This window comes from Silene latifolia, chromosome X (genome assembly GCF_048544455.1).
Source record: "Silene latifolia isolate original U9 population chromosome X, ASM4854445v1, whole genome shotgun sequence".
Taxonomy (NCBI): domain Eukaryota; kingdom Viridiplantae; phylum Streptophyta; class Magnoliopsida; order Caryophyllales; family Caryophyllaceae; genus Silene; species Silene latifolia.
In genome coordinates this window covers 264309558-264334725 of record NC_133537.1, presented here as the reverse complement: position 1 = coordinate 264334725, position 25168 = coordinate 264309558, and the positions used below count along the sequence as shown (strand labels likewise).

The 25168-nt window shown below is 40.3% G+C and overlaps 1 non-coding gene across 1 annotated transcript; it reads left to right on the top strand.

The window, feature by feature from the left end:
- The first annotated feature begins 14905 nt into the window (after positions 1-14905).
- LOC141625438 (small nucleolar RNA R71) lies at positions 14906-15014 on the top strand. Its single transcript, XR_012535217.1, has one exon. It is a non-coding gene; the product is annotated as a small nucleolar RNA R71 (small nucleolar RNA).
- The last annotated feature ends 10154 nt before the right edge of the window (positions 15015-25168 follow it).

Sequence of the window (25168 nt, the reverse complement as noted above, 5' to 3'; positions counted from 1 at the left end):
AATAACTATGGCATGCTAATCTTTCTAACATTTGGTCAATATAAGGAAGTGGAAAATGGCCTTTCTTAGTAGCTGTGTTCAACTTCCAATAACCAATACACATCCTCCAACCTGTAACAAGTCTAGTAGCAATTAATTCATTTTTATCGTTCTTTACTACTGTAGTACCTCCCTTCTTAGGTACAACTTGGACAGGACTGACCCATTTAGAATCAGATATAGAGAAAATAATGCCATCATCAAGTAATTTCTGTACCTCTTTCCTTACCACCTCCTGCATTGGAGGATTTAGTCGTCTCTGACCCTGTGCACTAGGTTTGTGGCCTTCTTCCAAGTGAATACGATGCATACAAAAGTCAGGACTAATACCTTGTAAATCATCAATGCTATACCCAATGGCCTTTTTATGAGTTCTCAAAACAGTCAATAAAGCAGAAAGTTGACCTTCAGTTAGGCTAGCATTGACAATTACTGGGTTCATTTCACAGTCACTAATAAATTCATACTTAAGATGAGAGGGAAGGGGTTTTAGTTCAGGTTTCTTTACCTCAGTTAACTTAGATGAGACACCTAAACTGTATAACTTTTGATGTGGGCATTCCTCTCCAGTTAGAAATTTCTCAATCTCATGAACTTCTGGACTCCATGAACACGTCTCAGCAGCTGAATCAGAAACTAGGACAATCTCCAGAGGATCCCTGTTTAGACACATAAAAAGACACTCATCAATAGTAAAATCAACAACATCAATACTATGACAAGTTTCTTCTATCATGGGATGTTTTAAAGCCTTTTCTAAGTTAAAAACAATTGTATCATCCCCCATAGCTAAAGTCAGTCTCCATTTCCTAACATCTATAACCGCCCCCGCTGTGTGAAGGAATGGTCTACCTAAGATGATAGGAATTTGGTTGTCCTCAGCCATGTCTAAGACGACAAAATCTACGGGAATGAAGAATTTCCCAGTTCGAACGAAAACATCCTCCAACACCCCCAATGGGTGTTTAACAGATCGATCAGCCATCTGCAAAGTCATATTAGTAACAGTCATTTGACCCATATTTAATTTCTTACAAATAGAATAAGGTATGACACTAACGCTAGCTCCTAAATCACAAAGAGCTTTACTAATAGCAAGATGACCAATAAGACAAGGGATAGAAAAACTCCCTGGATCCTTTAGCTTAGGTGGTGAATTAACTTGCAACATGGCGCTGCACTTTTGATTATAATCAATGGTTTCCACCGCATCAAAGGATCGTTTCCTTGTCAAAATCTCCTTCATAAACTTCGCGTAAGCCGGCACTTGAGTGATTAATTCAGTAAAAGGAACACTTACCTGTAAGTTCTTCACTACCTCCATAAACTTACCAAACTGCTTGTCCAGCTTAGACTTTTGTTGACGATGCGGAAAAGGTAGTGCAATAGCAATCGGCTCGGCTTCCTTCACTTTAGAAACACGTTTTGAAACACCGTCATCGACCAGAGAGGATCCTTGATCGAGCCCTGATGACACTCGATCGAGCACTGAAGTTCCTCGATCGAGCCTGATGCTACTCGATCGAGGAACCTTGGCAGATTCGTTGTTTTGATTTTTCTCGCTTTTATTCTCAGCTCGTGTTTCAACTTCGCCAACTTCTTTTTCATCATAACTTAGCTCCAAATTCTCCAATCCCTTAGGATGCATATAAGGTACCTCATTATCATTAGTGGCCAATTCTTCATCATGGCTTGGCAGCTCTGGGTTTTGATATCTGGTACCACTCCTCAATTGAATGACATTAGCTTGCTCGTGAGCTTGCTTACCTTGAGGAGGAAGACCTCCGAGCTGTTTTGAGGGATTTTGAACTGCCATCTGAGCCACCTGGGTATCCAGCATCTTATTATGGGCTATCAACTTATAAATTTGAGTCGTCTGCTTTTGTTGCATAGCCAAAGTTTGTTGCAACAAATTTCGCAACTCTGTCATCTCATTGTTTGGAGCTTGTTGAGGAGGTTGTTGATATTGATTGTTAAACTGCTAACCTCCGTGATTCTGCCTTTGATATCCTTCTTGTGGTTGATTACCACGATTGTTAGGAGGTATATAAGTATTCTTTTGTGGTTGTTGCTGCTGCGGATTTTGCACATTCTGACTAGGCCATTGGAGGAAAGGATGCTCCTTCGTTCTTTCATTGTAAAAGTTGGAGAAAGGTGTGCCTTGTTGTAGATACCCGTATCCGTCGATATTGGGATTTATAGAGAACCCGACAAACACCCGATGATGATAGGACACATGTATTCTTTAGTTGTCATTGTCATTATTTGGAGCTCGTTTTACGAGGTAGAATGGGCGTCGTCGATGAAGTATTTTACTAATTTAAATGATATTTAAATTAATGTTTTTTTAGTGAGTTCATTTTATTAATTTAAATGATTTTTAAATTAATGTTTTTTTTAGTGAGTTCTTTTTATTAATTTAAATGATATTTAAATTATGGTTTTTTAGGTGAATTCAATTTATTTTATTTTATTTTGAATTTATTTTCCCAAGTTTATTTTATTGAAAATAAAATAAATAATTGATTTGAAAAATCATTTTATGAGTATATTTGATTTGAAAAGTCATTTATTTTAATGGGTTAATTGATTTGAAAAATCGTTTTTAAAAGCGAAGAAAACTCGTTTTGGAAGCATGTTTTTTGAGCTCGTTTTTAGCTCGGTTTTTGAGCCCGTTTTCTTTACGAATTGGCACGAATATCGAGTACACTAACCAACCTAATCCTCTACCCATCCACCCTTGTTCGAACCCCTTAACCACGGCCCAAATTCTCGTCCAAAACAGGCCCCAAACAGCCCGCGCATAACCAATGCAGCCCCCTGTTTTGCGTGCCAATTCCCGAGCCCAAAACCCGCTCCAAACACTACCAAGACCCGTACCCATTAACCCTAACCCATACCCTAGTATCCTACCCATATTATCCTAGCTTAATCACCAAGAAAACCCCTCTCAAACCCTCACAAAAGTTGCTGGACAGCAGCCATGCGTGATGAAGCCCGACTCCCTCTCCCTCTCTTTTAACCTACTTTAACTCCTTATAAATACCACCCCTTCACCATACATTCATTCCTCTAAGTTCTCCATATATCCTACCATCACCCACAAGCTTTAAACCTCAGAAACGAACCCTAATTGCCTCCCAAAAACCCTAAACAAAACCGACATACAAACTGAACTGTTTGTGTGTCCTCCTCGAAAAACAATTCGTTCCTCCATCAAACCTCCATCAAAACTCGATTTTCTTGTTCCTAATTAACCACATAACATCCATCTACACATTAGACAAAGATTTACGAGCCAAATTGCCCTTGAGAGTACACGAAATCCCTCGAAAAACAGAGTGTTATACACTCTGTTTTCGCGGTTTATTCTTGTTTGTCCAGTTCTGTTTGTGCTCGTTTTTCGTGCCCAATAACCCAAAAAGAGCAGGGGTTGCTTTAAGATCCCTGTTCTCCTCTCTTTCTAGTTTTCAAAACATCTTTTAAATCGAATTTTCGTCGTGAAACGAGGGAGATATCATCGTTTGAAAGTTGCTGTCCAGTTTTGTCAAAAAACGCGTGTTGCTTTGTTTCTTCGTCGACGACGGCCTCTCGAGATAAAATCTACCATCGATTACGACCCAAGACGGTGTCAACGATACATGTAGGTTGAGGGTGCATCAAATCCTCCTCTTTTCCCTTTTATTTCGTTTGTTTTATGTTTGTTTTTTATTGTCTCGTTTTATTTCGTTTATCGTTTTGTTTATCGTTTAATTAACTATGAAATTAGTTTAGTCCGAGTATGAGTTAAAGTACCACCATGAACACCCGCGTTGACTTGAGATGGGAAAATAAACCGCTACTTCAGTCGGTCGTACACCCCCGTCTCATTTACATATCCTCGTGTTCAAGGTAGGGCATAAATAAAACGAATTTCTAACTTCCGTTCCTCGCTTTTGACCCTTTGTTGTCTCGGCCAATTCGACCCACCCTAGGACCATTTACATGTTAGTATGATCTCTGATTGTTAACATATGACTTATTTAGACGATATTAGATCAATTTAATAACCTAATTAGACATGTTAGGTGGCATCGACATAGCTTTAAAAATCGATTAACAATTCTATAACCTAATTGAATACATCTTTCTTTTCACTTGATTTCTCGCTAGCATAGGAGTGCGTGATTAGCACCTTCCTATTAACACTCGACGAGTAAGCATTAATCTTATGATATCGTGACCTAATTGGACCCTTTAGGCCGTGTAGAATGACACACTCGCGCGTTTCTTCTCAATCGATCAACCTGTTTTATAACTTGTTTTCTAATTCGTTTTCTAATCCGTTTCGCAATCATTTGATCTAACCAATGAACCTAACTTAGGAACTAGGTTGGCCTTGTCTTGGCCGTGAGGGTGGCCGTTGGTTTGGGCCGTGAGTGGGTCGTGTCTCCCGTCTTTCTCATTTCGTTTTTCTTTCCTTGTTTATCATTTGTTCTTTGTTGTTTTGTAGCTTGTAATTTATAGTTTGTTTATCGAGTTGTAATCTTCGAGTTAGTTTTCTTTTATTGAGTCAAAACCTCTTCAAAAAACCTTAGTCTTATTTGGTTAGACGGTTGTTCCCCAATGCTTGTAGGAGCGTAGTAAATCGCATGTTGTTTAAAACAACATGGCCCGATTTATGCTAATGCATGCTTTGGCGCGTGGCCCTATGTCTAATTCGATGAGATTAAGCGAAAGCACACATCACGAGGAGTGACCCAAGGCCGTGTGTCATGTAGGCCGTGAGTCACCCCTCTTGTGCACGGTTTTCTAGGCCAAATGGCCATGTATTGCGTCGTGTGTATAGCTTTGTATTTAGATCGAGTTGTATCTTTAATTTGTTGTTGTGTCGGCATGAAATGCCTGGTTTGTAATAGGTAGATCCCAACGGCTCCCCCATTCCCCCTTAAGCCTTGTTTGCTTTGTTTTGTATGTTGTTAGATCAATCAACCCACATGCTAAATTACAACTTTGACAAAGTTAGTTTAGTTGCATCTAAAACGACATAGAAATTGTTGTCACATGTTAGGGTTTAAAACGATGTTTGCATATCATATATCGTAGTAGCTATGACCTTGTTTGAAATCCATACTTGACTTAGTAGAGGCCGTTATTGACGGGCGGGGTTGGGTGTCCTTATGGGCTTCCCAACACGTACCCTCATGGTTTGTGGATCCGTCTAAATACCATTGGATTACGAGAGTCATTCAAATCGAGTGATATAGGGTACAAGTCTTTATCTTTAATCACTCGTAGTCGATTGGCTTTATGCTTTTCGATGAAAGGTGTAAATTTGACTTGAACGGTTCCAAGTTCCCAAAAAACTTGGTGGCGACTCTAATTTGTCTTAATTCGATTCGAAAGAACCTCGAGTCGATTATGCCTAGTGTGGATCCCGCGACGCAGCCTTCCCGAGGGCCTTGTCCACGATTTGGCGACTCACTGGGAAAAGAGGACTAGTTACACTTTGTTTCTAGGGTCTTTTCCTCCGAGGTGAAACTTGAAAAGAAAGTGTTGGAAAGTAAAACATTACTCATAGTGCTACGATTCATGCATAAACCCTTAAGGACTTGCCCGGGCCGTCCCAGCGTTTCTTCGTGATGCGTGGGAGGCGACGTCCCACTATGCTAGGAAGCTGCACATTGCTCGCTTCCACTTCACCTCGCGTGGTTCTTGATGGTGAGGACGATCTTCTAGGTACTCTACCTTAAGACACCTTGCTCTATAAGACCGCAAAAGGATGGAGGGCATAGACCTTCTTGTAGAAGACTTGCCGAGACTTAGAGATGTCTAGGAGCATACATCCTTGTAACATGAGAATGACAATGTGCAAATTGTTTTCCCGAGTCTTTTCGAAATTTCCCATGTCCTTTTCAAAACCGAACTTTTGACCAACTTACTTTTAAAATAGCATGGTTTTAAAAATGCGGAATGCTGCCCAAATAGGACTAGAAATTTCGGCCGAAATGAGCTTTTATAGCCGGCATGCTGCCCATTTCAAATCTCATTTTTCAAATCAATCCTTCGTTTTTCAAAATCAATCCAAAATGCCTCTCGAACCTCAACCAAGCATGAAATGCGTCAAGTCGTGTCCGGGTCATGGCCGTGTTAGGCCGGGTGTGTTTCGTTCTAAGAGTCTAGAACACGGCCTTGTTGGGTCACCCATGCTCACCTCTTGGGCCTTGAGTCATGTTGGTCGACCTTTTGGTCTAGGATAGTCCACAAAAACGCCCAAGCTAGGCCATTTAGGGCGTTTCACCCGAACCTATGGGCTATGTTAGTCCAATCACGGGTTTGGCCACACCGAGTCCGGTTTATAACCGATTTATGACAGTTTGAGTCATGTCGTTTTGTCGAGTCTAAAATGAACCAAGGTCTAGATCCAACTGTGAGTCGAACCTCTGGTTAGTCAATCTCAAGTCGAGTCTTTGTTTATGTCAAGTTGGGGTCGTGTCCTTAAGTGTGCAGGGGCTCTTACTTTAAATATTGACTCAGTACGGGGTTTTCTTGTAGAAAGGCCGCCAAAAACCCGACGTCAAGCAATGGAAGATGCTGTTAACAAGCTTACTGAGGCCGTGAACCTCATGATGACCCGAATGGATGCAATCGAATCTAAGCTGGGTGAAGATTCCCCTCCACCACCGACTGATCTGGAAAAACGGTTCAAGTTCATCGAAGACCGTTTGAAACTCTCCCAGGGGAAGAACATTCACTATGAGAATGCTAGGGCCTATGCCTCGGTGCAGGATAAGTTGCCTACGAACATGGTACTCACTGACATCCCAAAGTTTAAGGGCACAGAAAATCCAGTCCACCATGTTAAGGCCTATAAGGGGTACTTAGCACTAAAGGGAGTACCTGCTGACATGCTCTCTGAAATTTTCGCTCAATCTCTGGATGAACACCCGAAGGCGTGGTTCTATAATCTTGACCTTAAGAACTTCCCCACTTTCGAAGATATTACGGTGGAGTTCTGTAAGCACTATGCTGACAATGTTGAGATTCAAACCAACATAAGGACTTTGGAAGTAATGACACAGAAGGAAAAAGAGGGCTTTACTGAATTCCTCGCAAGATGGCGCGCTGAAAGCGTGAAGTTAGCCAACAAACCTGACGAAGTTGAAATGGTAGATAAGTTCGTAAAGAATCTACGACCTATTTACCGCAATGCTCTGAAATACCAGAATTTTGGCTCTTTTAAAGAATTGATAAGAATCGGGATAAAGGTAGAAGAGGATGTCATAAGGGCAGAGGCTGAAAAGCCAAAAGGATACCAAGGGGCCTCGTCATCTAAGACAAAAGCCCCTGCACCGACCCATTTAGATGAAGGCATCAATCTCTTAGAAGGGCAATCGAAGAAGCCGCAGCGCCAAACACCTAGGGCATTCACCGATATCGGATGCACTTATACATACGCTCTCCAAAGGCTCATAGCCCATGGAAAGCTGAAGCCTATTGGTCCAACTCCGGACCCTCCTGCTGATCAACAAGGTAAATGGTATAAACCAAATGCCTACTGTGCCTTTTATCAAGGGAAAGGACATGATACTGAAAAGTGTTATCGACTGAAGCACGAAATTCAAGACATGATTGAGAATGGAACGCTCCCAATCCCAGCCATAAAACCCAATAACATCACCAATCCATTTGGTGATCACGCCAACTTTGTTTCTGTCGAAGACAATGTTGATTATTCCCATCTTATCCGCCCATGTCACTTGAAAGGGGTGTTTATCGGGAAGATATTTGTGGATTGCTCTGAATTCTTGCCAAACCCGAAGAATGAAATTCAAGTCGGGAGTCTTGCTCTAGAATGTACTCCTCTCGTTAACGAAGTTAATAAAAGAGAATTCGATTCACCAACCTTCATCATTGGCGTAGATCCTCAGAGGACTACCTCGGGATGGAGGCAGACCATCGAAGGGATCAAGGACAATAGCCGAGCATCTAAGTTGACAGCTGAACAAGGGAAAGCTCATGACCAGATTTGAAATTATGAGTCGAGATCTATTTTCTTATTTTAGTCGAGTCGAGTCTAGGACTTTCTTTTCTTGAAGTTGAGTCGTTTGTTCCGCGATGACCTAGGGTGTGTCCTAGGAATCGTTCCTTCGAGTCTGTTAAGCATTTTTCATTCCAATAAAAGTTGCAGTTTCGTTTCCAAATATGCCTTGTTTTCAATCCTCAATCATTCCAAAAAATGATAAAATGCACAACACACTCAAAGGCATCCCTGGGGTAGAAATATGTCCCGTTTCAAAATGGAAGGTACACTAGGATCTCGTGTCTGTGCCCTTTACCTATTTCATGTCTGGCGGTAGAAAACCTCCATCAGAACCAGTGCTTATGACAAGCTTTTAGATGATTCTATGACGAACCCGGACTAGCTCCTTGTTTCCAATATCGATGACGGAAGGCAAGCCTTTTCCCCAACAAAATCATCCCATCTCGAAGAGAGAAGATATCAACCCGTTCTAACAAGGAATTGTTAGTTCTTACCCAAATTAGTTGGCGAAGCCCAGTTTTTAAGGTGTATCCATTTATGACTAAGAGAATGAATAGAAGATCATTTTCAAAGAGAGAAAAAGATGAAAAAGAGTGAAAAAATGAAAAAAATGAAAAATGGAAAAAGATGAAAGAAAAAGAAAAAAGAAAAAAGATGTTGAAGTTATTGCGGAATGCTTTTTGGTTGAATGTCGAAGTTACGGAAGCCAAAATTCAAGTCAAGTACCCATAGTTGAGGTTCAATGGACGAAGCCCAAAAGAGTAAGTAGTGACCTCTTTACCCTCTAAGTCCTTCCTGAGACAGTTACAAGGGGATAGTCAGGATATTTGAGAATCATTCCGCTTGTTCTGTTAGTACACCCAAGCCTTTAGGATCCAGACATGGAAATTTGAACCCACATCGATTCCCAGCCCATTTTGTACTCGGGTTTCATCAAACCTGAGACACCATTTCCAACCACGTTATAAGCCATAGCCCTTGGCCTTAACACCACAAAACGAACCTTCAGAATGATGGTTTACCTTGCGAACCTATTTTCACCAAGCTCCACATCCCAAAGAACTACAACCTTTCGTACCAACCCTAGACACGGGATTTAACGGTACTTTACAGGCTAGAATGGGATATGACATGATACCTTAGGTGAAACCTTAGAGTGTGTACACACAATCAAAATGCCATGTTTATGCACCATGATCGAACTACGTCGGATTTGATTTCGCTCCACGCGAATACGTAGGCAGTCCTTCAGAATAAGGGATTCAATCCACCCATCATCCAAGTTGTCATCCTGTCGGTTTCTTACGGGTCTTAACCAAGTCCAAATGAAGCCACCTTTGTTTGAGTCGGTCTTAGCACTCGATGTAGGCTAGGATAAGGATATAGGTTCAGATGAGTAGTGTCAAGTCTTGGAATGAGCTTTATCTAACGGTTTAGGCAAGGATGCTGAGTCACATAGATGTGGGTTTGTGTTGGGAACAGAAAATATGAAAAACCCAAAAAAAGAAAGAAGGCGTGGAAGAAAAATAGTAAACGCCCGCTGAAAAGAAAGAAGGCGGTGGCAAGAAATGATGAATACTCGCTGAAAAGAAAGGAGGCGAGGAGAAAAGTGGCAGAATGTTCCCAACAAGAGTGATGTGAGATGTCCAACTGTTGTCATAAAATCAGTCTGTGTTTAGTGTCTAGGCGAAGCTAACATTGTTGCTCCGTGAGTTTAATCCACCTTGTCAATGCCAAGTGATCTTGATTCCCATGTGCCCTTGGGAGCACGCCCATGCCATACGATATCTCTGTCTCAAGTCCGGCGACCTAGTGATTCCCATTTGCCATCTTTTGGCGCCAGAACGGCCAATTTACCTTTCTACCCCCAACAAGTCAATAATTGAATTAAAACCCGTGCACACTTAGGGTTTTATTTTCCTTTTTTGTTTTACGGTAGCGGGCTACGCCCACGTTGTTTACGAGTCATACGGAGTGTCTGAGTCGTATTTCATGCTCACCCATCAAGGTTCGATTTCAAAATGCCAAATATTTCAAAATTTCAAAATTTCAAAAACTTTTTGCGCATTATGGATAGATGATCCAAGTCAAGGTTCAAACCTCAGAGTTCAAAATCAAATTTTGGGTCGACGACCCAACATCCAAATGATTCGTTTCAAATTCAAATTTCGGGTCGATGGCCCAATATCAAAGTGTTGTCAAATTCAAAATTTGGGTCGATGGCCCAATTATTCAAAATTTTCAACTTGTTCAAATTTGGGGTCGATGACCCAGTCATTCAAATTTAATTTTAGGTCGACGACCCAACATTCCAATACTTCAACTTCAAACCTCAGGTCGATGGCCCAATATTCTAAGTGATTCAAAATTCGGGTCGATGACCCAATTATTCAAAATTTTCAAATTCAATTTTTGGGTCGATGACCCAATCTTTTAAATGATCCAATTTTAAGATCGATGATCCAAATGTGCTTATGTGATGATTATTGCTAGTACGTTTTGTGTTTCAAATATAGCAGGATATGCTTCAACTGGGGGCTCTAAAGTATTCGACTTTAGAGCCATTGCAAACTGGGGGCTCTGAAGCCGTTGGCTTCGAGACCATTATCAAGATGAAAATGGATGACATCCACTCGAAATTCAATTCAATACAAGAGTATGAAATGGAAGAATTCCGTAGCCGAAAGCAAATGATGAAAGCGGCGGCAACCTCCTTGGAAAGTCCGTCCCATTCGGACAAAGCGCCGGCAGATGATAAATTTTGGGGCAAATGTCGGCGAGATGATGAATTTTGGACAAATGCCAGAGATGATAAACTTTGGGCATGTGTCGGCACTGCCGAACTACGACGCGGTTTGATTCCGTCAGAAACGGATACGTAGGCGCCTAAGGATAAGGCTCAACCCACCATTTATGCAATTTATGGGTCGATGACCAACGATGATATTTCGACGCAACAGAAGCAAGAGTCAATCTCCATCGAAGTTTCAGGTATGGTCTCTTCTTATGGCTGGCGAGCTTATATACGCAAGTCTAATGGACTATAAACGACCCTTGAAATCCTCGGTCGAGAGGGACTGGGGTATACTTTGACTTTCGCCTTGTCCAAGCCTCAGTCAAAGTGGGGGCTCTGTAGATACCCGTATCCGTCGATATTGGAATTTATAGAGAACCCGACAAACACCCGATGATGATAGGACACATGTATTCTTTAGTTGTCATTGTCATTATTTGGAGCTCGTTTTACGAGGTAGAATGGGCGTCGTCGATGAAGTATTTTACTAATTTAAATGATATTTAAATTAATGTTTTTTTAGTGAGTTCATTTTATTAATTTAAATGATTTTTAAATTAATGTTTTTTTTAGTGAGTTCTTTTTATTAATTTAAATGATATTTAAATTATGGTTTTTTAGGTGAATTCAATTTATTTTATTTTATTTTGAATTTATTTTCCCAAGTTTATTTTATTGAAAATAAAATAAATAATTGATTTGAAAAATCATTTTATGAGTATATTTGATTTGAAAAGTCATTTATTTTAATGGGTTAATTGATTTGAAAAATCGTTTTTAAAAGCGAAGAAAACTCGTTTTGGAAGCATGTTTTTTGAGCTCGTTTTTAGCTCGGTTTTTGAGCCCGTTTTCTTTACGAATTGGCACGAATATCGAGTACACTAACCAACCTAATCCTCTACCCATCCACCCTTGTTCGAACCCCTTAACCACGGCCCAAATTCTCGTCCAAAACAGGCCCCAAACAGCCCGCGCATAACCAATGCAGCCCCCTGTTTTGCGTGCCAATTCCCGAGCCCAAAACCCGCTCCAAACACTACCAAGACCCGTACCCATTAACCCTAACCCATACCCTAGTATCCTACCCATATTATCCTAGCTTAATCACCAAGAAAACCCCTCTCAAACCCTCACAAAAGTTGCTGGACAGCAGCCATGCGTGATGAAGCCCGACTCCCTCTCCCTCTCTTTTAACCTACTTTAACTCCTTATAAATACCACCCCTTCACCATACATTCATTCCTCTAAGTTCTCCATACATCCTACCATCACCCACAAGCTTTAAACCTCAGAAACGAACCCTAATTGCCTCCCAAAAACCCTAAACAAAACCGACATACAAACTGAACTGTTTGTGTGTCCTCCTCGAAAAACAATTCGTTCCTCCATCAAACCTCCATCAAAACTCGATTTTCTTGTTCCTAATTAACCACATAACATCCATCTACACATTAGACAAAGATTTACGAGCCAAATTGCGCTTGAGAGTACACGAAATCCCTCGAAAAACAGAGTGTTATACACTCTGTTTTCGCGGTTTATTCTTGTCTGTCCAGTTCTGTTTGTGCTCGTTTTTCGTGCCCAATAACCCAAAACGAGCAGGGGTTGCTTTAAGATCCCTGTTCTCCTCTCTTTCTAGTTTTCAAAACATCTTTTAAATCGAATTTTCGTCGTGAAACGAGGGAGATATCATCGTTTGAAAGTTGCTGTCCAGTTTTGTCAAAAAACGCGTGTTGCTTTGTTTCTTCGTCGACGACGGCCTCTCGAGATAAAATCTACCATCGATTACGACCCAAGACGGTGTCAACGATACATGTAGGTTGAGGGTGCATCAAATCCTCCTCTTTTCCCTTTTATTTCGTTTGTTTTATGTTTGTTTTTTATTGTCTCGTTTTATTTCGTTTATCGTTTTGTTTATCGTTTAATTAACTATGAAATTAGTTTAGTCCGAGTATGAGTTAAAGTACCACCATGAACACCCGCGTTGACTTGAGATGGGAAAATAAACCGCTACTTCAGTCGGTCGTACACCCCCGTCTCATTTACATATCCTCGTGTTCAAGGTAGGGCATAAATAAAACGAATTTCTAACTTCCGTTCCTCGCTTTTGACCCTTTGTTGTCTCGGCCAATTCGACCCACCCTAGGACCATTTACATGTTAGTATGATCTCTGATTGTTAACATATGACTTATTTAGACGACATTAGATCAATTTAATAACCTAATTAGACATGTTAGGTGGCATCGACATAGCTTTAAAAATCGATTAACAATTCTATAACCTAATTGAATACATCTTTCTTTTCACTTGATTTCTCGCTAGCATAGGAGTGCGTGATTAGCACCTTCCTATTAACACTCGACGAGTAAGCATTAATCTTATGATATCGTGACCTAATTGGACCCTTTAGGCCGTGTAGAATGACACACTCGCGCGTTTCTTCTCAATCGATCAACCTGTTTTATAACTTGTTTTCTAATTCGTTTTCTAATCCGTTTCGCAATCATTCGATCTAACCAATGAACCTAACTTAGGAACTAGGTTGGCCTTGTCTTGGCCGTGAGGGTGGCCGTTGGTTTGGGCCGTGAGTGGGTCGTGTCTCCCGTCTTTCTCATTTCGTTTTTCTTTCCTTGTTTATCATTTGTTCTTTGTTGTTTTGTAGCTTGTAATTTATAGTTTGTTTATCGAGTTGTAATCTTCGAGTTAGTTTTCTTTTATTGAGTCAAAACCTCTTCAAAAAACCTTAGTCTTGTTTGGTTAGACGGTTGTTCCCCAATGCTTGTAGGAGCGTAGTAAATCGCATGTTGTTTAAAACAACATGGCTCGATTTATGCTAATGCATGCTTTGGCGCGTGGCCCTATGTCTAATTCGATGAGATTAAGCGAAAGCACACATCACGAGGAGTGACCCAAGGCCGTGTGTCATGTAGGCCGTGAGTCACCCCTCTTGTGCACGGTTTTCTAGACCAAATGGCCATGTATTGCGTCGTGTGTATAGCTTTGTATTTAGATCGAGTTGTATCTTTAATTTGTTGTTGTGTCGGCATGAAATGCCTGGTTTGTAATAGGTAGATCCCAACGGCTCCCCCATTCCCCCTTAAGCCTTGTTTGCTTTGTTTTGTATGTTGTTAGATCAATCAACCCACATGCTAAATTACAACTTTGACAAAGTTAGTTTAGTTGCATCTAAAACGACATAGAAATTGTTGTCACATGTTAGGGTTTAAAACGATGTTTGCATATCATATATCGTAGTAGCTATGACCTTGTTTGAAATCCATACTTGACTTAGTAGAGGCCGTTATTGACGGGCGGGGTTGGGTGTCCTTATGGGCTTCCCAACACGTACCCTCACCCCTTACTCAAGATCTATGGTTTGTGGATCCGTCTAAATACCATTGGATTACGAGAGTCATTCAAATCGAGTGATATAGGGTACAAGTCTTTATCTTTAATCACTCGTAGTCGATTGGCTTTATGCTTTTCGATGAAAGGTGTAAAGTTGACTTGAACGGTTCCAAGTTCCCAAAAAACTTGGTGGCGACTCTAATTTGTCTTAATTCGATTCGAAAGAACCTCGAGTCGATTATGCCTAGTGTGGATCCCGCGGACGCAGTTCCCGAGGGCCTTGTCCACACTTGTGTACCTTGTCTGTAAGACTGAAAAGCATTAACCTGCTCCAATGTGCTCAAACACTCAGTTGCATTGTGACCGTCTAATCCACATCTAGCACAAGACTCCTCTTGTTGTTGACTCATAGCATGAACCCTTTCTCTATTACCCAATGATTGGGTAGTCTTCATCTCAGCAATTTGGGCAGAAAGAGCTTTCAGCTGTGCCGCAATTCCACTATCTCCCCCACTTCCACGGACACTTCCCCTTGGATTTCCATAATTTGCAGTATGAGTAGAAATCTGATCAATTAACTTCCACGCGCCATCAGATGTAGTGTTGTCCTGAAATCTCCCATTAGCTGAAGAATCTAATAAAGCACGGTGATCATCATATAACCCATTATAAAATTGATTACAAAGAAACCACTTCTTAAAGCCATGATGGGGGACCGAACGCACTAATCTCTTGATGCGAACCCACGCTTCATTCAAATCTTCTGTGGCCGTCTGTTTGAAACTAGTAATCTGATTTCTCAAAGCATTGGTCTTCTGTGGTGGAAAGTACCTCTTATAAAAAGCAAGAGTTAGAGTATTCCAGTCAATAACTCCCTGATCAGCCATATCCAAATCTCGCAACCATTTTGCGGCTCCATCCTTCAAAGAAAAGGGAAAGAGCACCTGCTTTACCGATCTTGTGTCACCCCAGCTGTTAAAGGGATAGAACAGCAATAAGTGACAAATTTCTCCATATGTGTCGCAGGATCCTCAACAGCTGCTCCTCCAAACAAATTCCGCTCCACCAAATTGATGTAAATGGACGAATTTCGAAGGTGCCATTATCAGTAGTAGGCAGCTTCAATCTTTTTGGGATAGAAGCCAAGGTGGGCTCGGAGTGGCTCGCTAAAGTAGGCATGATGGTAATCTCAGGAGGAACGTGAATTTCAACCGGAATTTCAAGGTCAGAAAGGGTGTCCTCTTCGCAGGACTGATTTTCCGAAATAATAGAGTGCTCTGTCTCGACGTCAAGTATACTCAAGTCTTCTACTTGACCCACTTCTTGCTGAAACTTTCGTCTGTAGCGAAAAGTCTTCTCTGGCTCGGGATCTATTGGAAGAATATCGGACCTAGTTGACCTGGGCATAAATGAAACTAAAAAGAAAAGTGTGAGAACGGTCTCAAGGAACTAGTTTCCCTGAGACAAAAAAGATAAAATAAACATAAACAAACAAGACAATTGTTGCCTCCCCGGCAACGGCGCCAAATTTGATAAGGCTAAAGTCGTATCACCAATATCAAAAAAAATCTATCTCAGTACTAACAAAATAGCTAGTGGTAAGACAGGTATCGAATTCACAAGGAGGCGGTAATAATCAGTTTGTTTATATTTAGATCGTCTGAAGGTAACCGTTTTCTTGGGGGTTTTGGTTTGTTTGTTTTCTATCAACTAAATAGCAAGTAAATAAAAGGTGTATAACAATAATATTAATAGTCTAGGATTTCCGGTTCACTATGTCAATTATATGGGGTTTCTTAATCAATTGCTAGGTCAATCGAATTATGTAAGGTCACAAGATTGGTTAATTCAATTTTGTCCTTTAGATCAAATCTAACATACAATCGCTATTGTTAGACACAATCTATTTGATTATCACAGCCTATATTAATTCTAACCTTGTCAGTGAAAGTATTAATTCGCTACACTAATTATCAATTCAGGCCTAAATCAATTAACTAGAATAAGAACAATAATCAAACGATAATTCATGTGATATTACTAGCAATCAATTAATATTCCCCTTTTTATTTAACCTAGATCCCCTTCATCCTAGATGAGGAATTTAGCTACTTATATTGAATCTAACAATAACAATAAAGATGATTGATAACATGATTGAAGATATGAAATAATAACAAGTGATTGAAAGCATAAAAACTTGAATGAATTAATTAACGAGGAATCATTAGTACCTTAGTAATCAACAAGGAAAGATTAAGAACAAAGTATCCAAGCTAAAACAAGTTTCCAGCCGTTCAAAAGTAATAAAGAGCGTACCCTAATAAATCCTACGAGTTTTGAATTTATATTACAATAAAACGTGTTTTTGGAAATTACGGAAATTAACCCGTCAAATAGGATCCTAGATCGAGCCTCATGTTACTCGATCGAGGACGATTACTCAATCGAGCCTTCTTGCACTCGATCGAGGAACCAACATCCCACCTTGATCTCTTCTTTCCTTCTCTTCTTATCTTCAAGTCCCCTCGTTTCTCGTGCCATACTTCGTGTATTCCACTATGCCATAACCGCAATGCTCATCTCAACTCGATTCACCTTGTAGTACGTCATTTCTGCATTAAAACATAAAATAGCGGCTGTATCGACAATTCACTATAAAAGGCATATAAATGACATAAAAGGCACAGAAACGGTATATAAAACATCATGAAAAGAGTTATAAAAGTGTATATAAAAGTGATACATCAATAATAACGCGTTGACTGACGAGGTACTCAGTCGAGTATAGAAATACTCGGCCGAGTACGCCCTACTCGGTCGAGTATCGCAGTTACTCGGCCGAGTAACCCTAACTAGGTCGAGTAACAAGCTACGTTGATCAACTAATCTCTCCCGTATCCCTTGCCAAGGCTCTCCTTTAGTCAATGGGTCGGGTATTACATTCTTCCCCCGTAAAAATGAACTTCGACCCCGAAGTTCGTCCCACACTTCCCGAAACAACACGACAAGGCAACTCAAGGGATCATCTAGTACCCATGCGACAAGGAACATCATGTAAATTTATGACGTATACAAGACTAGGTTATTATCATTACCTGACATGATTTTGACAATCATGAAGTTACTATACTATCACTATATGCAAACCATCAAACTAGTTAGAAAACAAAGCTGATGTCGTAAATTAATTTAAGTCATGAAGCGACGGCTTAAAGACTCAAAAGTAAAACATTAAATAAGTTTTTGCTAACTTTACCATAACTTTTGCCGCGATGTTATCTACCCCTCTTAAAAGGAACTTCGTCCCCGAAGTTCACCCCACCCGTAAGACGAGACATGCATATATGTACAAACAACCATCATGGAACATATATCACTTTTCTTAACAATTAAAAACATGTATGAAACATAAGTAGGACAACCACCACATTCATGCAATTTAGAAATAAAGTAACATGCAACATAAACAAGGAGAGGTGTAAACTACACACAACTGTAACAAGTACGATAAGATTGTCATGCCATCATCCATAAAAACTCTCATATCGCTACTGTCTCAATTCAAGCCACGCCGATGTACTGTCACCATATAAACCATATTCATACCATCCGAGACTCATACCGATACCAGGACATCCATGGATATATATAGAACAAAAGCAAACAACTAGCGTTTATTGCACAACAAACTTAAACAACCACGAATGCAACGCAAGGCTACTCAGTCGAGTATCGACGAGTAGTCGGTTGAGTAAGCGATACTCGGCCAAGTACCAACTACTCGGTCGAGTTTTCTAGACCAGAATGTGACATTTCACATTCCACCCTCATGTCATGGAAAGGAGCACCTGCAAAACATGTATCATGTCCACCACCCAAATAAGTATCCCGGTCTCAACGACCCTAATAGTACGAAGAAAAGAAAACGAGTGTTGGCCTTATGGCCGATTATAATTATCCAAACAAATAAAAGAAAGTACGAGATGTCCCCGCATCGTCATCCATATCCTCGCCACCACTTGTACCGGATGTCCCCACTCCATGATAAGCTCCAGATGAGTAGCCTCCACCATCGGTCCACCTCCCTGCCTCGTCTAGCTGGCTGCCATAGTTGTTTCCCCACGGTCCTGCGAGGTTAGCCATACTTGTAGTCCGTCGGTGCTCTTCAAGAGTTGGGGTCCACCCCGTAGCTGTGAAACACCCCGGTATCGTTCCCTGGCTCTCTCCACCATACCGGTTGTGTGCCAACTCCATCCCTATACCCTGATTGTAGGCCATCTCATGCATGTTTCACAACACCAAAGTGGATAAAATCCGCTCCGTGAGCTCACTGATCTGCATCCCAGGGTCGTCGATGGTGGGGTAAGGCGAGTATTGGGTCGGATAGAAACTAGGTGTGGTATAGGAAGGCTCAGTCTCGGCCTCTCTGGTCGCCCTCCCTCTACGGTGCTAGCGAGGTGGGGGAACGATTTCCTGCTTCTCCGAGGTAGTGATCGGATCAAGGAATTCTAGGAGGATGGTGGGATCGATTAGGTAGAACTGGGGCTCAGGTCTAGGTTCTCCACTACCCGGGTCATACTTCTGCAGGTGGTTAACCACCGGTAAGTTCTTAGGATCGAGGACTATCATCCACTTGGTCCCCTTCACCCTCCAAGCTAAGGACCCGTCATCTAACCTCCTAAGCCACTTAATGTGGCACCAGTACCTCTCATCCATAGTAGGGGCAATCTCAAACAACCCAGTTCGCGACGCTGGTGGGGCCTTCAAACCCGTCAGTCTCTGAGCTAAGCAGGTCATCATAGCCCCACAAGTAAGGTAACAGTTCTTGGATCGAGCCATTAGTACCAAACTGGAGCACACGACCCCGGGAGCATTGTAGTAAAAGCGCTTCCCCCGACGAGGGTTAAGATCGTATACTAGAAGCATCACCAACTTACTCACATCATCCCGCCCAAACAGTAAACAGGTCATCATTCTCAGAAACACGTGGAGAGACACATGTTGAACATCGTTAATCAACATGGCACTCGAGCTCGGGGCAGGTCTACCTGTAAGGTAGGGTAGTTATTGAGGTGCCCCAGTGTTGGTCGCGACATCACTCAAGTATCCTTCCACCTCAGCCTCCATCCCAAGGTGGTCAGCAAACTGGTCAAGAGCCATCTTATGGTCGGTGTTCATAAGGCGGAAAATAATGGTTTTTCCACCCACATCATAGACAAAAGAGCTCAAAACTCCAAGGTAATAAACGGGTAAGACTTCTTTCGAAGGTGGTACAATCCCTCCATTCCCAATATCTCGAATATGTGGGATATATCCGACTCCACCCCCAAGGTTGCCAAAATATCGGGATTCACACAATGAGTCGGTCTCCTGGTCCAACCCATCAAGGCCACAAAAACAGCCTGTTGTTTAAAATCAGTAAAGTTTACCGACGGATATTCATCGACCGGAGGAACAAGAGGCTCTTGGCTCGGTTGGCCAACCTCCACGGCGGCATTAGCACGAGTCCGCTTCTTGGCGGGTGCTTTTGATTTCGGCATGCTGCAAAAGTACAAGTTTAACAAGAATTTTCCGGAAACTACACCATGGTAAGGGCTATTTTTCAGTTTATACACTTTTAAGACGGAGTTTTAAGATGGATTTTTCTATCAAAAGACATGAAATATCAACTTATTAAAGCATTGTCACCAACAATTAACCCATTAAGAACATCCTAGAAGCAATCTAAGTCACCCAAATCAAAATTTTGGGGCAAAACCCTAGAAAATTTTCAGTATAAAATCGTGATTTTGAGCATAAAAACTGTCTTTTGCATGAGTGAATCGGTGATTAAGAGCAATTACTACCAAGCTAGCACCTTACAAGCACAAATTCTTGGATTACAAGAGGAAAATTTTCAGGTTTGAGGCAAATTTCCCACTTAACTTGATTAGAAATAAAGAGTTTTGATAGTTCATTACCTTAAGTTGGAATTGATTTAGAAAATCAAAGGCAAGAGCAAGCAAATCCAAGAGCAAAGTTAACAAAATCACCCAAGCTTTTGTTTGAGAGAGAAAATTTGATGAGAGTTGTGTGTAAAATAAGAGAGTGAGGCGGAAATTGGAGTTAAAAGCAGTTATAGGGTTTTCGGAAAAAGATCGAATTGGACCGCTATTTTGATGTACTCGGCCGAGTTCTGGGACTACTCGGCCGCAGTCAAGTACTTGGTCTACTCGATCGAGTACTCAGAGATCAGTAGCTGGCTTAAATTGTCATTCTGAGTACTCAGTCGAGTATACCTGAACAGTAACGCAATTTGAAGATTCTGAGAGTATTTCCCTGCAAAACAGTAAACATTGTTTGGAGTTTCACTTATTCGGGGATCGTCACTCTTAGACCTTACCTCTATCATACACTAAGCAACTTATCATCTATACACCCATGACGATTCACTTACTCAACACATGTTATACTTCACATAAACCCTTTAACCGAAACGATCCACGTCACAAACACATATATCGTGCTCAACTTGATCATTTACTAATAGGACATAAGCAAAGTCGTACATCTACAAGCATCAATTCCATCTAAGCATACACCACTAACTCAACCCTTCATACTCCTTGTCATTTATTTACATGCTATAACATTACCATCTATCATCACTTCCTTCGTCACGTACAACCATGCATAAACTTTAGATCAACTACTCGACTCATCTGTACATATATACACACAGTATTATCATACTTGCATTCTATCTATTTCAACCATTGACACATACTTCAGGAAACCACGTGTCACACATTCAACACACACATATACATATACCCCCATATGTTTACCCCCTCGTTGTTGCTGGCTTAAGCATAAAGGGGCCGGGATTCTGAGATGAGGGCGCCTTCTAACACAAGACCGGCATAAGAGGGCTCCCAACACACATACACTAGGTTCATTTTAATTTGACACCATACATTCATTTGGTTCATTGGTTCAGGTTCCAAAATTGTCGCTCTGATACCACTTTGTAACACTCCTATATACCAATGTGTCTTACCAAGGACCACCCCAGCATATATATAAATGTGCTACCATCTCAATTGCCCGAGGTAAGTAGATCAAATAAACAATAACAGAACATTTATTAAATATCCTTTACAACATAAACCAATGCAAGAAAGATTACAACATGAGCAACTAAAAGAACTACTAAGCATGAGTGACAGTGGCATCTAGTTTGACAGCGTGATGACTTGATTCCCTTCCATGTCCCGCAAGCATCGTAACAAGCAACACCTACTAAACCAACTACTCACCATCCCCGAATGGATCACCACAGTTTTGAAAACACAACACGGGGTCAGTTCTCTGAGTAATCAAGATAAGTAAAGCACCAAGACACTAATACAATTCGATCCAATCATACAATCATCCTCCCAACTTTACCAGTAACCAGTAACTGACTACACACACCAGTGTGTAGCCCTGCCAGACTACCCATCGCAACAGGTAATCCTCACCGCTAGTGGGGAACCGCATCCTTGCCCACCTAAGTGCTGCTCATCGCAACGAGTAATAACCCATGTCCATTAATGTGCACATCCCCCTTGTGACGGAAACCACAAGGGGCAAATCAAGGGCGTGAAGCCATTCCTGAATGATGACTCCACTCAGCCGAGGACGCACCTCGCAAACATAGACAGACAACAACCAATCCAACAACCAAGTAAAACAATTCCAGTAATGATACTAATCATGCCAATAAAACAATAGATCCGTCTTAAATCAATTAAACAGGCAACTGAGTAGGGAAACCCTACCTTTTCGCTATTCCATGACAGTGCGTCCATCAAACAAGCCACGCAAGACTCTAAGACGAACCCTACAAGTAACAACCATATCCTATTACTAAACTAATCAAGATCTACTGAAAAATAACCACTAAACACAAACTCACCTTGAGACGCAACCGATGCTGACGACGGCGACAACCGACTCGATGACTTCATGCACAAATCATCTCCCTTCTTGGGTTAGTGTCCACGGTCATGTGAGAAGTATAGGGTGATATGAGATGATTGGGAGAGAGAGAGATTAGGGTTAGAAAGAGAAAGGAACCATCGAAAAGTGAATTACATTTTAGACTCCGCGTTTTATAATAACGCGTTGACTGACGAGGTACTCGGTCGAGTAAAGACATACTCGGCCGAGTACGCCCTACTCGGTCGAGTATCACAGTTACTCGGCCGAGTAACCCTAACAAGGTCGAGTAGAAAGCTACGTTGATCAACTAATCTCTCCCGTATCCCTTGCTAAGGCTCTGTTTTAGTCAAAGGGTCGGTCAACGGGTCCCTAAACAGGGCGGGTATTACAAAAGGTGTGTCCTAAACTAAAGGGTCGAAGCAAGGGCTAGTTTGGCAATGTGAGGCTAAAACAATTATGAGAAACGAGTTTGTTTCATAAAGTGTGCACAAAAATAGGACAACTCACGGTCTAAGGAGCGAATGATACATTTATGTGTCTTGACATGACACGTCTCGCGAGGAGACCTACTCAGAATCCTAAACGGAGGTCATGTATGGATGTACCGACCCCAAAGGAGGCTCTATTCCTCACTTATAAGTAGTTAGGTCAAAGTCTAGGTCTAGCCTACGGTCTCTTGGTCTCACAGGGCGGTCGAGACTTGTTAGACATGCCCTTTTCCAAAAATCTAGCCATGTGAACACGGGTGCGAGCCATGGGAAGGGGGAAGGCACAGTTGGGACGTATCTCAGCATAGGGGTATCATCTTCTTCCCTAGACCACATTTGGCTCAAAACATTTATATACAAACTAGATGCAAATATAAGGAAATACTACACATATTTACATGTTACAAATGCATGCGGAAATGTGAATGACACGAAATTGAAACATGCAACAAATTTGTCTAAATCCTAACAGCACATCAACAACAGAAACCACAAGTTCCCCAAGGGAACATCCACTGCACAAAATCCCGTCCTCCTCCATATATTTAACAAAATAAAGGAAAAGGGTAGTAAAGGAGAAAGAGATAGGACAGTTATACCAAGCGTCTTCTAGTCTCCTTTTGCTTCAAATGTTCCAAATGCATGTGCCACTTATTAGACAAAACATATATATATATATATATATATATATATATATATATATATATATATATATATATATATATATATATATATATATATATATATATATATATATATATATATATATATACAATGCATATGTTTTTGAAATTTTGAAATTTTTTAAACTTTTAGGCATTTTTTTTTTGAAATTTTCTCAAACAAGTAAATACAAAATGGATATTTTCATCCCCACACTTAAAATATACATCGTCCTCGATGGAACGAAATGTAGGGAAGAAATAGGAAAAATAAAAGACGTGTTTTTGTATTTTTGAAAATTTTTTGAAATGAAAAACTAGTTTTTGTTATTGTTTTTTTGGGCCTCCTCCCCACACTTGATATTTACAATATCCAATGACGGATGAAGTGTGGTTAAGAGGCAATTTTTGAAATAAAAAAAAAGGGATATTTCATCATAATAATCCATCCTATTGGTGGTCTGCAATAATCACTTCATCCTATCAATAATCCCAATTAAATCCAGCCTAAACACCATACCTTCTAATAACGAACCAGCTAATATTTTGTGATGTTTATGTGTATCAAAGAAACCAAGTTCTTGATTTATCACTTGAAAATATTACATATAAACTTCACATATACCAGCTAGGTTGTCCAAAAACTATCAAATATTCAACATAAACTTCAAAAAATATCAGCTGGTTCGTTATTGCAAGGTATGGTGCTTAGGCTGGATTTAATTAGGATTATTGATAGGCTGGAGTGATTATTGCAGACCACTAATAGGATGGATTATTGTTATGAAATAAACATATTTTTAGATATTTGAAAATAAATAACATATTTTGTATTTTTAACTAATTGAATTTCCTCCCCACACTTATTTATTTACATAATTTCCAAAAGAAATAAATAAGTGGAGGAATTTTGGAATGTAAATGCGTGTTTTTGATAATTTTTCAATTTTTTTGTATTTTTAAATAAGGATGCAATGCATGATTCTAACTAAATGAAAAAATTGAAATACAATGCAAATTATACTACATGAATGCAATCCTATATGTGACAATATATTATATGAATATAAATTCTAATGCAATCCTATATGAATGCAATTATATGAAAATATTTCTAATATATTACAAGTAAACTAAATGCAAACTATTCTAGTTATGCATGAGAGATTTGGATTTAAGGAGTCAAACTTATGCTTTGGATTGATAAGGGAGCAAGGCAAGCCATCCACTTGGCCGCCTAGGCGTCGACATCAAAACCCGACTCATCCTCGGGATCCTCTTCGAACTTCTCCTCAATTTACTTTTATATAAATATTAGGGTTATTTCATAATAATAATCCATCATATTGGTGGTCTGCAATAATCACTCCATCCTATCAATAATCCCAATTAAATCCAACCTAAGCACCATACCTTCTAATAATGAACCGGCTAATATTTTTTGAAGTTTATGTTGGAATATTTGATAGTTTTTGGACAACCTAGATGATATATATGAAGTTTATGTATAATATTTTCAAGTGATGAATCAAGAACTTGGTTTATTTGATACACGTAAACATCACAAAATATCAGCTGGTTCGTTATTAGAAGGTATGGTATTTAGGTTGGATTTAATTGGGATTATTGATAGGATGGAGTGATTATAACATACCACCAATAAGATGGATTATTATTATGAAATGACCCTAAATATTAAGCAAAGATCAAAACAACTGGGTAAGGCAACATTTAACAATGAAAAGAGTATATTACCCCTAAACAAGTCGAGTAGTTAAGGTATCATAGTTAGAAAGCTTGTAAGTGACTACAAATAGAAACGTAAAGAACCAAATGGACCGGCC